Genomic DNA, 15,156 nt, shown 5'->3' on the forward strand with positions numbered 1-15,156 from the left:
GATGGAGTAAAGACAATTTGACTGATCCGAGCTGTTTGAAGAAAACCTTGCTGCAAATACAGGTGTTTTTGAAGCAAGCTAATTTTTAACCTATTGAATCCTCAAATGACAGCCTTTAGAATAAGGACATTTAAAATTGTTATTGTGAACTAAATTGTCATAGGTGAGTGAATTTCATCACTTCCGTTGTAAATCTCCACTGCCTGTACTAGGAACCTCAAATCCCACACCTAGGCTGGTCAACTCTAGGAAGATTCACAACTGTATTATCAGAGAGGGACAGACTTATCTGTACTAAATGTTCATGCAGGAGGACAGAGACAAATGCAGCCAACCAAGAGACAGCATCTCCCTCCCACAAGAAAGGAAACAGGAAACAAGAGGGCCACTACAGCTAAGACTGAGAGAACAAGCATTTCTAGTGATGCATGCTTCTTCATTGCCTCACGTATGTCACTCTGCAGGTTTTTCCTGGTCTTATTACTTCAGATAAGATAACTTCAGATGACCAAATTTTGAGATGGAACTTTACACAGCAACTATAAGATTTTCTTTTTTTTTTCACACGGCAGCAAAGTGCGTAGAGGAACACAGGTTTCTCAAGAGAAATTGTTTTAGGAGCTGTTTATATGAGAAAGATCTTATAAGAGGGAACATTTGTGACATCCTGAACATTATAATTATGCAAATCTGTGCTGAATGCTACGCATGGACAGTAGAAACAAATTCAACTTACCAGATAGAGTAGCTCCCAGATAGCTAGATCCAAGATCCGAAATAAACATCTGGATTTATAGGTCTTTCCCTGACCTATGTATATGGGTCTCTCCAGGGATCTGTAATAGTTTTATCTTAGATCAGGCAGGTGGGAAAGAAGAAGGACAAGAGGCCATCCATTCCACACTTAAGCTGTCAAAGGCTTATACGGCCCTCAGGGTTAAATCATAAAGGCTAAACTCATAGCACTTGAATTCCTTGTAATATTTATTCACGGTATCCTTATGCCACAGAAACGGTAATTTTTTGTTTGAATATAGTGAAAACTGGTATTTTCTTCATTTTGGAAACAGAGAACAAAGATAGGATGCATATCTAAATACTTAGAACAGCTTCTCTGTTTTCACATTCAGACGTCTCCCAAGAGCTTATTACCCTGAGACCTGAGTGAACATTGTTCTTCCCTCACCCAACCAGATATCCAAATGAAAAAAATAAAAAATAAAAAATGATGATTTGCAGGGGAGGACCGTGTGTCCTATCGTATGACATGTATTTGCTCTTTTGAGTTTAGATGCATCCCAGAGGTCACAGAATCACAGAATCAGTATGGTTGGAAAAGACCTCCAAGACCATCTGGTCCAATCATCCTCCTACCACCGATGTCACCCACTAAACCATGTTCCTAAGTACCAGGTCCAGCCTTTCCTTGAACACCCCCAGGGACGGTGACTCCACCACCTCCCTGGGCAACCCATTCTAGTGCCTGACTGCTCTTCTAAGAAATGTCTCCTAATTTCCAACCTAAACCGCCCCTGGCACAACTTGAGGTCATTCCCTCTAGTCCTATCACTAGTTTTCTGTGAGAAGAGGCCGACCCCCAGCTCCGCACTCCTTCCTTTCAGGTAGTTGTAGAGAGAAATAAGTTCTCCCCTGAGCCTCCTCTTCTCCAGACTGAACAACCCCAGTTCCCTCAGCTGCTCCTCACAGGACTTGTGCTCCAGGTCCTTCACCAGCTTTGTAGCCCTTCTCTGGACACTCTTCAGGACCTCGATGTCTTTCTTGTACTGAGGGGCCCCAAACTGAACAGATCCTACAAATCAGTTCTCAAAGGAGTTTAGGCATGACAATTCTCAGGTGATTGGCTCTCAGGATATAAACAAAAAGATTAAGTTTTATGCCTAAGTTTCACATTGTTTAAGAATGGCTAAATGCCTGGGAATGAATCAACGTGACAACATTGTAGGTGTGGAGATTCTTAAGGTGTCCAACAGGACATACTTAAGCCCTGCCTCTCTCCAAGTTTAGGCATCTCTGTCCAGGTCTGAGTTATGTGCAAGTGTGGCATTAGCATTCACAACCTCTCCTTTGGTGTCTGAATGTCTCTTTGAGTAGGATATTCTGTATGTTTCTTCTATTTTAACACATGATCTGGAAGAAATGAAATGTAGATGCCTAACTTGAGTTCTGGAAGCTGAGTTTAAATTCTTTACAGATTTCACAGGCAATGAGTAGCAGAGGAAGCCATTCTCTTCTAAATGCTAGGGACCACCTTAACTAACCTGCAGACATTTTATCTTCACTCACAGAGGATGACGACCTAGTGGGATGGCCATGGAAATAGAGAATTGCTGTCTCGTAGTGCAGGAGTGGCTCTCTGTTCCTCAGTTCCTTAGTGCTGCCATCTGCTTCTGGAGGCTCATAAACAGAAAAGGGGAAAAAGCATTAAGATAATTCACCTGTAGTAACTTCAGAACTTTCCACGATAATTTTATGGCTGCAAGAGAATGTCTGGAAATTAGAAGACATCTCTTGAAGTGATTGCTGACCAAACCAAAAGTAATGACAGTACCAAATTTGTGTAACAAAGCAAAGATTTTTAACAAAGGTGGATTTTATTCTGCATTTGAAGCAACCAGCAAATGTTAAGTAAATGTTATAAATAAAAAAAAAAAATAAAATAAACTTCTATTTTTATGCACTTTTAATAACCACTACAAGTTCAGATCTTCAGAGATTTGCCTTTGGGTCAGATAAGGTACTGCTATGTCCTCAGATATAAGACTGCTTAAAAATGGTATCAGATACAGACTATGATAGAGCAGTGTGAATACTGTTTATTTATTTATTTATTTATTTATTTATTGTAAACTCTTATTCACATGCAGATATATGACTTCATCACTAAACTCCAGAGTTGTGGGCACTGTAAACTTTTCCACTTCCTGAACATTATGGTTGTTGTTGTTGTTGATCATGTTTTGTTCATATTAATAATTTCTCAGCTCTTCTTATTCAAAGCAAGCCTCAATGCTAGTCTAAATAAGAAACCACAAGCCATATTCTGATCTCAGTCCACTGTAAATCTGTTTTATTTGCCTCCGGTAGAGAGGCTTCATGTTAATTTTGAGATAACTACACGTGTGAATCTGACCCCAAACTGCATTTTAAAGTCTTTCTGTGAGATCTACAGTGCCCTGTAACTCCAAAGTACAGATTTGCCTGGTAATCTCTTGTGCATTTAGATAATTATATAAAAAAAATGTTCCTCACAAATGTAAGTCAAGCTAATGCATAGACTGGTAGTTGAAGGAAAATTTTCCTCTATGTATTTTACTTTTAGAACACATCTGACTGCCCTTGAAGTAGTTTGCTCTCTGAACTGTAATCTCTCATTTATTCAGCGAATACCTGAAATGTCCTTCAGTTTCAGCAGTGTATCCCAAATCCAGCAGAGATTTCTTAATGCACAGAATAGATGAGAGCTTGCTTCCACTCATTTGTTATACCTGCAGTGTACCTCAACAATCCCTTGACATTTCCTGTTTTGCTGACTCAAAGTACTAACAGAGAGTAGCAAAAGCAACACAAGCAATTTGAGCTGTTCTGGGACTCCAGAGACTTAAAAGTAAGAAGTTCCTCCAACCTGGCTAAAATGTGAAAATAGGAGTTGGTGCCCATTACTTCTGGAAAGAGTTACAGTATGAAAAATACTGTAGGGATGTTAGGTATGTGTTCATCAACTGGACATCACAATGTATTTAGTGTGAAATTCACAGACAATCTGTACTTTTTCATTTTCCCACAATTTAGAAAAACATTTTTTTTTAAGTTATTGCCTTTTCAAATGGCATTCTGAGAGCGTGCCTACACTTCCCAGCACATTTTCCAATTGGAATTTGAGTTCTAGCGCCTTTTGAATGTATTTCAACATTTTCTTTGAACAGAGATGAAAAAAATCCAGTAACAATAAATATAGATGAACTCTGAAAAATGTGATGAACTTGCGTAAGTGGAATCCATTGTTATGACAGCCAGAAAGGGTGAAGAATAGGATTAGATGAGGTAGGGAGCTCTTCCTGCTGGTAGAAAAAAGTTTGCAGAGACCAAAGGACCATTTTGTTTAAAAAACAAATATGCAAACAGCTGCTATCAACATGGCTCGCCAGCCTAAGTGGAATTTTCAAAGGCGCTCAGCACTGGTTTAACTTACTTCCTACTACAGTTGATGCTTTTTTTGCTGGTGAGGTTGGCTGAAGCCTCACTCCTGAAAACACCACCCCAAAATCACCCCTACTTCTCCTGCCCCTTGACCCTGGAAAATCCCTATCTGTAGAACAAAATCTTCAGGATGGAGAATGAGTGTTTGCTGTGTGACCTTGCAACAGCAACCACGCTGATGCAAGACTGAGGTTTTTTTTTCCCAAACCTAAGCTTCACAGTTCATTCACTCTCTGCCCCTTCAGCAGACACCTTTAATTTTGTTCCAGCTAAATCTTGTGAGCTGAGGCAGTCAGCTTGATACTCTAGACCGGAAGAGAGTTGTTCATCTTTGAACAAAATGCATGCAGCTGAGTTGAATCTGTGAATTGAGTTTCAGTTTCTCTTTTCTCTGCCTCTCTGAGACAGTTTTGACCTGACCGCAGTCCCCTTAGGGTGCCAGGCAGTTTCTCCTTTCCCCTCGCTTTGGCCATGCGGTGGTCAAGCAGAGGTGCAACCATAAAATATTTTTTTTGGGGGGGTGGGGAACAGGGCGCTACTGAGGTTTTGAATTTCCCACCAAGCCTTCCTCTTCCAAACCAAGAGCAACCAGACTGCTTGCTTGTCTCGGCGCGTCCCCATGTATGTGTGTGTGTGCCGTTAGTGCTCACTGTACCGCTCGGTGTAGGAAAACAAATGGGGGGGCAGAGATGAGGACCCATGAGGGGCAGCAGCACCGAGTACAAAAATGAAATCCTTGATTATGTTTCTGCACACTGTAGAGAGGCTTGATTAAAATGTGCATCAGCTGCACAGAGCGGCGGGGGAGTAACTTGGCCACCTTGAGCAGTTGTGGCAATGGGCACATTGTTCTGCAGATCGTGGGAGCCCTCTGAAGCAGAATGCCATTAGGCACTGCTCTCTGCACAACAGTAACCCTCAGCCCATTCATCTCCAGCAGATCTCCCAGTGAACCTCAGCGTTCATTTCCCTCTGAGGAGGCTTGTGCCAACGCGATGCAATCAGGCGTCTTCCTCCCCACTTCAGCGCAGGCAGGCGCTGCTAGAAGGACCCTTTTCCTCCGAAACGACGGGAGGGAAGAGTCTCGTGTTTTTCCTTCTCTGCCTGAATTTCAGTGGCAAAAGGCCAAGGCACAACACGGTGTGCGCACCTATGCAAACTGCAGCTGAGGGATGTAATTTTCTAATCTTCACAGCAGCCCTTTACGTGAGCCTTGGAGAGTGCAGCCCAGCAGCTGGTAACAGTGTTTTCTCAAATATTCACTGGCATAAAACCATGCACTCTACATTTAAAGCTCAATCTCACAAAAAATTGTACTAATATAGAGCTTTCCATTTTTACTCATATTTTTTAAAAAGAATCACACACATTTTGGTTCTGGTAATGTGAGTTTTTTTTCACACCCGCACCTCTGAAATTGCGGTTAGCAACAGCATAATTTCACATTCAATACATCTCTCTTATGGTTTCCTTTACCGTCTATGTCATGAATTATTTTTTTTCTCCATTTCCTAAGAGCAGAAAGCGTTCTGAAGGGGAGAGCTCAAAATTAAATGTGAAAAAAAGCCCACCTTCTCCTTTCCTGTTCCCCAAATCTAGCTGTGAAAAAAAATAATTCTATTTTAGTGCAAGAGATCAATACCGTGATGATGTCAGTAGGCATGCTCTTGATGTTGCATAAGATTAGAGTAATATTAGAATTAGTATATGAGGAAATACTAATTCTAACCTTGGAGAAGATCAATCATAAAATTCTTACAGACTTGTCATATGGGGTAGATCTAGGAAAAATAATCAAAGAATTTTTCAGTTTCACTTTGAAGAAAAACTAAAAAATGTCCTGATTTAAATCTGTGACTGATTCCTATTTGGAATAACATCCAGAGGGACGTTATCACTGTAGTGCTGCAGTAGCTTCCCGGATGAAGGTTGTGAAAATGTGGCCCACGTAGTACAAAGAATTAAGGTGAAGGAACAACTGCATCGAGAAATCAATTGCGCCACTACAAAATGCATGTGTATGCATAAAGTCACAGTTTCTTAAAGCTAATGCCTTAAAAGATCAAAGTTGAGCTCAAAAGCAAATCAATTGAGAGGTATCAAATATAATAAGCTACCGCTGCTGAAAGTAACAAATCGACTCTGACTTGTGCAACCAGTTCACACCATATGCCTTTCTGTTCTAATGTCTCAGTGAATTGCTTGAGTAAATAAATTAATTGCACCGTCATGAGGAAACACTCACGGAATTTGCTTTACCACGAGGCAGAATGTAACTCAGTAGGTGACCCAAATGGATGAGCAACAGAGCTGTGGGGAGCTTCAGCCGCATTCTTGGAAAGCCACCATATTTGATGCGGCAGCAATTAGACAAGAGCTGGCAAGGGCTGGTGGAGACGCGGCTTTAAATAAAACTTGGTATTTATTAAAATGCTTTGGAGAACGGTTAATGCTCTGTGCTCAATATCCTTCATTGTTCCAGCAGCCCTGGAAAAGGAGTTGCAAGAACTCTGAAAAAGTTCCCATAGCAACAGCTGAGAGGACGGACTCTCTTTCTTCCAGCCGTGGATGCACAGCAACGACACGCAACGGGGGCAAATCGGCCCTTCCCGAGCGGGTCCGCATGGCTCCACAGTTACACACAGAAGGGCAGTATCTTCCCTGCCTCCCGGAAAGAGATGACTGCCTTTTCTGTTAAAATTATTATATTATTTTTGCTCCGAGTAGGACAAAACCTCTTTTCAACCTCAGGATCAAAACAATGAAAGAACGGCCCGCACGCACTGACATCTGGGTCTGTAAATAGGGCAAGCAGCAGGGCTTGCTGAATGGAGGTACTCGTTGGGATTTGACCACCCCCTGATGGAAATAGCCCCAAATCAGCATGGGGTCCACCCATCCCAGAGCCGCAGTTCTGCTCCCAACCCTTGGACTACTCTCCAGGGCTTTGGTGTCTCTGCAGCCACCCTAGGGGACTCTGCAGCTCTGCTGCTGCTGTCAGCAGCGTGCGGCTTCCCCAGCGAGTTCCCACCAAGCAGGCTTTCCCTTTTATACAGAAACCGGCACCTGGGGGCTCAAGGTGGGCCTGCTCGGACCTTCCCTGCTCAAGACGAACCTACCTGCCCTTTTGTAATTGCCCTCAGAAACGTAACAGGTAGCGAGGAATGTTTTATCTACAACAGGCTTTCATGCACAAATGTATCAGTACTTTCTAATGGGCTGTTACAACAAAAAGCAGAACAAACAATTAATGTATCCATACTTCGAAAAAGTCATTCAGGATATCTGGCTTCTGTTATTCCAGGATCTCCCAGTACAAAACAAACAAACAAACAAACAAACAAACCTACTCAATTTCTTTTTAAGAACAAATTTTACAAAAAAATAAGAACATGAGTTCATGCTATCTGCATGTGCTGCATCTGCACTCAGGCATTAGGGGGGTCTGCACAGTCCCAGCGTAATGAAATACTTTTACTGCATGTTCACTGTTAGCTGAGAGATCCTTGGTTTCATCAGCGTTTTAACTATCTAAGCACGGTTTCTGCTTACTTGACTTTGTTTTTGCAGCAATTCCCTCATCCCGTACTTCCAACCAGCCCCGTACATCACAAGGACTTTTTGGTTGATGTTAGCAGCCCTTCAGAACTGTGCTCGCAGTGCCAACACGAACTCGCAATGCAAATGCAGGGCATTTTTAGTGCTGGTAAGCCCACGTTACATTCAGCGTGAAGGACTGGTTGCACCCCAGCCTATTCCGACTCCAGGGTTTAACTATGTCTTTTGCACACATAGGTGGATGGTTTGAAGGCATATTTTTTTTTTTTAACCTCACGCTAACCAGTACAACTGGTAGATCAGGCCCTGACCAAACAAACGCGGCGGTGAAGCAGTGCGCTGCCCGTTTCCCGTTTCCCTTTCACCAGCACTCCCCCTGTTGTTCTGACTGGCACGGCCGTGGCGTGGCCCTGCTGTGAAAACCCTGCACAGAGGGGGATGGGATGGATGGATGGATGGAGGGATGGATGGGTGGGTGGGTGGGTGGGTGGATGGATGGATGGATGGATGGCCATTGGAAAGGGCCAGCAATGCCAAGCGGCTTTCTTAAGGCGGCTGTGGAAACGTCTGGGGTTCTCTTAACAGGGTTTCTCACCAAAAAGGGAAAAAGAACAAAGATTCGGGTGAAACACTGATAGTAAAGAATGAAGTTTTCTGTCTGCATGAACTGAAAAAGGCCCATTGTTTTAAAATTTAAAAACAATCACAAAAATATTTTGTGAAAGCACTAATTAAAAAAAAAATCTGATGAATTTTCAGCTTCGTGAATGAGTTTATTCTAAGACTCCTTCCTTTATGAAGGCTGCCAGGTTACACTGCAGAAATTTGAACAGCGTAGGGCCAAGAAAATGTACTTGTATAGATGCCTTTCAAAGAGAGCTGTGGTACCTATGACTACCAGGCAGCTATTCATTCTAAAATGTTATTTTATACACAGGGAGACATTTGCTCTCACGTACCCCTGTGTAAATCGGCACTAACATCATTACCAGATGGAGTTGCAGTGGTGGATTTTGTGTTAAAAAAAGGAAAAAAAAAAGGGAAAAGGGAAAAGAGCCGGGCCCATCCTCTTGACCTGCTTGGTTTTAGATGTCAACACTGCGGGTTAGAGATGACTGAAAGGTGAAGAAGGTAACAGCTGAGAGATTCCAAGGAAGCCCGGTCGGGGGGCACGGGGCTGCGGAGCCCTCCCGGTTCCTCTGCGCCCTGCCGTAGGAGGGCTGAGGGGAACTCGAGCCCTGCCGCCCCCTCCCCAGAATACCTCCGGGTGCCCCCGCTGCCGCGCTGGGGGAGGCAGCGACCCCCCAGAGGCTCGCTGAGCCCCCGGGATGAGTTTATTTGCCACGCCATTCGAGCAGGAGCAGCGCTGCGATTGTTTCCCCTGACCCCTTAACCCGCTTTCCCATCCCGGCAGAGGTCGAAGGGCAGCAACCAGCCGGGGGGGAGCTGGGGGCAGGCGGGCACAAAATGGAGGCCCCGCCGCGCCGCGCCGGCAGTGCCCGTCTCTTACAGGGTTGTCGGTACCCGCCGCTGACCCCGCCGCGGAGAACGGCTGCGCTGCCCCTCCCCCGCCCCGCCGGGGGGATGGGAAGGGGGCGGGGGGGGGAGGGGAGGGGGCACGTGACCCCGCGGGGCCGCGCGGGGAGGGGCCGGGCCGGGCGGGGGGGCGGGGCACGGTGCAGAGGCGAACGGCAAATGTTGGTTGGTGGCCGGCCGCGGGTACGCGGCGTTACCCTGCGGGGCTGCTCCGTGGTCATGTATAGTAATAATAATAATAATAATAATAAACATCACAAAAAAAGAACAAAAAAAACCCAACAACTCAGGAAAAGCCAGCCGGGGAAGGGCGGGTGTGTGCTGCGCCGCCCGGTGAGGTGCCCACCGTCTTGTGTGCCCACCATACTGCATGCCTGCCATGCTGCATGCCTGCCATGCTGTGTGCCACGCTGTGTGTGCCACGCTGTGTGCCCGCCACGCTGTGTGCCACGGCCCCCCTCAGGCTGCCTGCGCCCTGCCCTGGCACACAGGAGGCCCGCACTGTGCCACCACCAGGCTGGGGCTGTGGCCGCTCCCCGAGGCCATGCCACCATGTGTAGTAAGGCCTCCACGCAGCGCGTTGTGCCCGTGTCACCTGCCAGCCGGCTCCCGGGCAGGGTAATGGGACAAAGCTGGCACGGGGTGGGCTCTCGCCCCCATAATCAGGGCAGGCCGGGCCAGGCCCGAGCCCAGCATCCCGTTAGGCGTTCAGATGATTCGCTCTGAAGGGCAGTCGGTGCACGGCGTCAGCATGGCCAATCTGACCCACGGGTGTCCAAAACCCATCCAGAAGCCATCTGTGTTTCTGTGACTGGATGCGGCAGCTCTGTCTGCATCCCGGTAACTGATCTCAAAACACAGCCCCCAGAGCGCACTTTGAGGCTAAGAACGCTATACCTCCAGTCGGTTACGTTTGTGTTCTGCTTAAGGGCTGGAGTATTTCCCTCCATGTTTTCGAGAGGCATAGGAGGTGGGGAAAAGGGAAAATGTTCCAGAAGTCTGGATTTGAGGCGCAGGAAGAAATACATGAACACCGTTCTGTTTGAGATGGCAGTGGTGTGTAGGTACTGCAGCACTTTGTGTGCTGACAACAGGGGAAATCCCCAACGGGACAGCCCCACCTGGAACATTTGGGGATCTTAGGTAATGGGAGTTTAAAGACTTGGATGAGGCAAGGCCCGGTCCTTCCCTCACCAGGTGAGGCAAGGCCTGTAGCCCAGGTGACTCCTTGCACACACAGCTGTGAAATTGTGAACTCGTCCCCCTTTTGCCAGCTGCACAATGCAGTACCGACACCTTTGAACCCTGCTGTAGCCCTTCCACACCATGAGCTTCCCATCAGCCCAGGAGGGCCTGGCAGAAGAAATAGGGTGCTCAGCTGCCAGTCACCACGGGTACTGCAGGGTGTCCTTCCATGAAGTGGTACGGGTGCAGTGCCCTCTTGGCTTCAGTAAAAACAAACAAACAAAGGAGTATCATTTCTTGGTGGTACCAATGCATCACCTCTTTCCTGAAACTTTCCTAAATGTTCACTAAATTAAGCTAATAATAACAATAATAATAATAAAAAAAGCCAAAGTCTGTAAAATGCTACCCGGAGTCAGCAGATTCAGGCAAGCCTCTCCGGAGATTCAGGGACAGATAACAGGGTGAAGTAAATGATGTTGTGAAGTGGCGCCGCGAGAGTGTGCTGGGAAACTAATTCCAAGGGTAAAAGTCAGGCTGATGTGAGTGATGTGGTATTTCATGGGGATGTAAAATTAGGATACATGCAGAGGGCCAATTTCACTGCTGACCTAATCTAATGCCATTCCAGTAATCTCAGAAGATTGCTCTTATTAATGCAAGAAGTGACTCTGATCCTGGAACGATGAGAGACGTCCTTTAGCAGAAGCAAATAAAGGGGACTATAAAATTTAGGCTTGCTGTACACTGATGTTTACTTAAACAATAATCATGTCCATAATTAACACGGGGTAGTTTAGCCCGTGAGAAGTTATCAGAGTGATTTAAAAGCTTTCAGAATTTGCTTTGAGATGTTAGAGTGGCACTGGTGGAAAAACATTAATATTTCCCCCATTTTTAAACTTGCTGTGTACCTTTAACCCCAATTCACATCACAGTTGAATTTGGCAAGTTAGCTTCTGTTGGATTGGTTTAGCACACTTCAGGAATCCAAAATATAATTCTTTCTAGTGTATCAACCCTTTTAAAGAAGAAAATAAGGAAAAGCAAAACTTTTCTGTGTGTTTGGGAAAACTGAAGTGCCAACATGAATCTATCATTCATATCATACACTCTGACAAACCATCTTTTGTGGAAAAATTATTGAAACATATTTTTATTTTTATAGACTGTTTGATTTCTTTTGCTGCTGGAGGTATGTTGCCCAGTCTGTTGTCTGCAAGAAGCTCATGATAAAACGGGCAAAGTGACAGGAAAATAAGACCTAATGATGGAGAAAATCCAAATGGAAAGCATGCTGTAATTTGACGAGGATCCACCAGAATCACTGGACACATTACAAACAGCACTAATGCTTGCAATCTCAACCAAAGTCATAAAATACTGTTTTAAAGGGCTATTGAAAATTCATCGTACAGCTAAACAAAATGCAATTTTTCCATCCTGCCAAGTTTGTGATTTTATTATTCAGTTTGCCTCACCAATGCATATGCAGTCTTGTTTATCTAAGTTAAACTATAAATAAGCATCGGTTTTTGCCCAGGATCTTTCTGAGTAGTTACTGTACGGCAGAGTATGGCCAGAGCGACAGGGTCCTGGAAGTTCTCTCTCTGCTTCAGTAAAATAAAGTATTCTCAGTAGCTTATCAGGAAGAGAAAGAAGGAAAGTGTAATGGCATCAGTCATAGTTATGGATCAAACTGTGTTTGTGTGCATGCCTGTGTCAGTGTGTACTGGCGTAGGCATCAACATGTTCAGTTCTGTAAAGAACTCTCCTGCTATACCATAACAAGTGCTTCACATTTGGTACCAGAAGCTACCTGATAGAAGAAAACACAAACCTCAGATCACTGCTTTTAAATATATCTCAGTTGCTATTCCTTTCAAATGAGAAGTGTGTTTATCATGGGGAAAATACAGGTTCTGGCCTGGGCTTCGTACCGTAAAATCGAGAGTGCCCTTTGATAGACATTTATTGTAAGGGAAGCCAAGAAATGCAATTATTATTTTCCCTTTGGGTTTTGTTGTGATGAAGTTAGCTTCCATTCTGGATAGTTGTCGTGGGATGTGCTGAATCACCAGGTCTCTTGGCCACCTTGACATCTCTTCTGAAGTAGTTCCTCATTTTTAAGGCCACCCTAGCTCATCTCTAACCATATTCTCCTTCCTCCTCTGTTTATACTCACACTGAGGCCGAGTAATGAAAGGTTGGGGCGCAGCTGGCTCTTGATGTGAACACCACATCACGTGCAGTGGTGCCTGACTTCTAGCTGCACACCGAAATCTCATACAAAAAGCAAAACTAATTTTTCTTTCTGTTCATGTCTGAAATTAAATCCTGCATGTTTTCAACAAGCATTACTCATTTCTTCTTCTCAAAGCTGTAAGGATTGTTGACCTACTTTTCAGGTGGAAAAAAGAGACACAGAGGCAGCAAGCTGTTTTTTAGTACACTGTAAAATGAATTCCCTCCACCAGTACCTAAAGCAATTATTTGTGTTCAGATATGATTGGCCTGCCAAAGCTGAGTGTCTCTTTTGATTCCTCTGGTGTTGCTTTTTAAAATAAGTGGTCATGGTTTTAGGTGAATTTGCTCTTTCAGAACGGATCTTATCATGTTCATTTTTTATTTGAAAGCAGATGCGTTGTTTTTCCAGACTCGTGTTTGGAGCAGATCAGACAAGGACTTGGTTATGTATGTGATCCTTCGGCCTCCAGGCCAGGATGAATTTAACCGTGGTGCATTTATGAGACCTGTGGGTATGAGCAGGGAGTGGGTTTTCTGAATCACTTAAATGACGCTGTGGTGCCCTGGAGAGGGAGGCAGGGGTCTGAACCCAGTGAGTATCTGCATGGCTGATACTGTTTGGAACCAAGGGTCTCTGCCTTGGAGGATCAGCAGCCTGTCGTTCGCCGCCTCCCACTGCAGTTTCACCCCATCAGTCGAAAAGCCAGAGTCTGGAATGCAAGAGCTACTTTCTTGGATTTCCCCCTGACATCCAGTACTGAATGTACCTTCTGTGGCTGAACTGAAAATTTCATCACCTCTTTTATTCCTCTCATTTCACTCTTCCCCTTTCATTCCTTACATAAAGAAGTAAACACATGCAAGAAAAAGCAGCCAGAAGGACCTTGAGTCTTGAGGGGGGCTGGGATGTTGTTCAAGACAATTACTCTGGGAGACTGTGTAGCTATGCAATAGCAACGCCAAAGAAGGAGCCCTGGGGAATTATATCAGCTTTTTTTTTTTTTTTTTTTTTTTTTTCACCTAGGGGAAAAATCCTGAATAGGGTTATGAGCTGTCTAACTCTAATCAGCACTGTCCTAGTTCATAGCAAAGCATGCAGAACGAACCGAGCGCAGATCGCAAACAGCTTCTGCAATGTTCAGTTTTAAGAAAGCAAAGCATATAAATTCCTGTGAAGCCCTCAAGAAAGGGAAGGATAATATGAAATGCAGGCTTTTTCCTGGTAATCCTCTCTGTGTATACTCTATTTCACCTCCAGCCTCCCTTTGTCTCCTTGCTGTCGTTCATGACTCAGCACTGCCTTTCATAAAACCCCTATGCTTCTCTCTTCTAACACGCTGCTTTGCTCGCTGCTCGTCTTGCAGGGTTGCAGATCCACTTCCTTTGTCTGCCCACTTAACGTGACTCATCTCTTCTTGGACACTGGCCTTTGCCACTCACTTCCTGATGCTAAAAAATATCGCATTGCTTCCAAAAAGAAAAGAAAAGAAAAGAAAAAAAACGCACTCAAGGACTTTAATGTTTCCGGATTACTCAGCTAATTGCAATGCCAACTGAGAGGCCGGTTTTGGCCACACTGGGAGCTGGTACCTCCTGGGGCTCTGCAAGAGGGCTGCTTGCTGCATGGGGCTTCGGCCCTGCTGAAGGCTCAGCGCCGCTTCCTTCTCTCCCTGCAGAAACCAGCACTGTGCAGCCTGCACAGCTGGACATGAAAGCCAAGAAACCTTTCACCTCTCCCACTGTGTGGTGACAACACCCTCTGCCAGTGCTTGCTTTTGCTTCCACATCACTTGGGGTGGTGTCTCTGCAGGGCGGGCATTTTGCTTCCCTTCGTTTTTATCCATCACCCCTCCACACCTGTGACAATAATTCAAGGTTTAAGCAGTTGCCAGGCTAATGGTTCTGACATGCAGACAAAATGAAATAGCTCAGAGTGGAGCTGGCAACCGGGAAACTTCAGAAACAAATTGATCTGGCAGGGAGTTTTCATTATGCTTCAGGGAACAGGTTGATCTGACAGAAATAGAAGTTGGCAAATAGATTACCTCTTGGAAAATGGCACACCGAGGTTGTGCAGGGAGATGAGGGGTGGTGTCTGATCTGGCTCCGGGAGGTGGGGTTGGCTGGCTCGGTGGAAACGAGGAGAATGAGCCCTCCTTGGAACAGAGATTTTGTCATTTGAATGTTTCATAAAGCACTCTGCAGACTCTCAGCTTTCTCCTGTGGCTCCTGTTACCGTCAGGAGGCTCTGCCAGTGCACATCAGCCACAGCGTTCTGCATCTCATTCTGATCTGTCTCCACACCATCGTGGTGTATGTCTGCTTCTAACCTTTCCTTCATGGGTCTCCTGGGCCTTGGATCTGCCTCGGCTTCCCCTGTGAACATGGCCAGTGAGGGTAAAGAAACCTGGA

At 45.1% G+C, this 15,156-nt stretch overlaps 1 long non-coding RNA gene across 1 annotated transcript; it reads right to left on the bottom strand.

Moving 5' to 3' along the window:
* Positions 1-740: 740 nt before the first annotated feature.
* LOC118177130 lies at positions 741-5,981 on the bottom strand. The gene is made up of 3 exons (XR_004755689.1): positions 5,948-5,981; positions 2,280-2,415; positions 741-836 (listed from the first exon to the last, which is right to left on the bottom strand). It is a non-coding gene; the product is annotated as an uncharacterized LOC118177130 (long non-coding RNA).
* Between the last annotated feature and the right edge of the window lie 9,175 nt (positions 5,982-15,156).

This window comes from Oxyura jamaicensis, chromosome 1 (genome assembly GCF_011077185.1).
Source record: "Oxyura jamaicensis isolate SHBP4307 breed ruddy duck chromosome 1, BPBGC_Ojam_1.0, whole genome shotgun sequence".
Lineage (NCBI taxonomy): Eukaryota > Metazoa > Chordata > Aves > Anseriformes > Anatidae > Oxyura > Oxyura jamaicensis.